Source organism: Sinocyclocheilus grahami, unplaced genomic scaffold (assembly GCF_001515645.1).
Source record: "Sinocyclocheilus grahami isolate Dianchi unplaced genomic scaffold, SAMN03320097.WGS_v1.1 scaffold639.1, whole genome shotgun sequence".
Classification (NCBI taxonomy): Eukaryota; Metazoa; Chordata; class Actinopteri; order Cypriniformes; family Cyprinidae; genus Sinocyclocheilus; species Sinocyclocheilus grahami.
In genome coordinates, this window is record NW_015505818.1 from 243,951 (window position 1) to 244,464 (window position 514).

Below are 514 nucleotides of genomic sequence, written 5' to 3' on the forward strand. Positions count from 1 at the left end.
ACAAATATCCTTAAATGTAAAATTTACTTAAATATGCCTTGATGAACGAAACCATAAAATATTTGAATTCTAAGAGGATAATGGGAAGTTTCTGCTGTGAACGTGACTACTAAATATAGGCTATACGTGCTTCAAAGTAGCTAACATTACTGTTACAACTGAAAGATAATAAGCAAAAGAAATGTAATAACTCATTATGTTATGTGCAGGAAAAAAACACGAACTTCTGCGGAGAGTAATGTTCGCACAGTAGGTGGCGGTAATGCACTTTAACGTTGGATTCCACCTCCGTTTCGTCCAACATTTGGGTTGTTTGGCTTCCCATATTGAACCCTGGTTAACAAGCAGATCTGCTGCGAGTTCATGCAGCGCTGTCAGAATACATGCATTGCGCGCGTGTATTAGCAAACGTAACGTTCTCAAGTTCTAACAGTCTCGCTGTCGGTGCTTGTAATGATTTTTGCGTCTTTCTCCGACAGTTTAAATGCTTCCACACTGCTGACGTGTGTGCTGC

The 514-nt window shown here is 39.9% G+C and overlaps 1 protein-coding gene across 2 annotated transcripts in view; it reads left to right on the top strand.

The window, feature by feature from the left end:
• LOC107558284 (guanine nucleotide-binding protein subunit alpha-11) overlaps positions 1-514 on the top strand; it is a 36,665-nt gene that overhangs the window by 30,454 nt on the left and 5,697 nt on the right. The gene's annotated exons all lie outside the window — the stretch shown is intronic.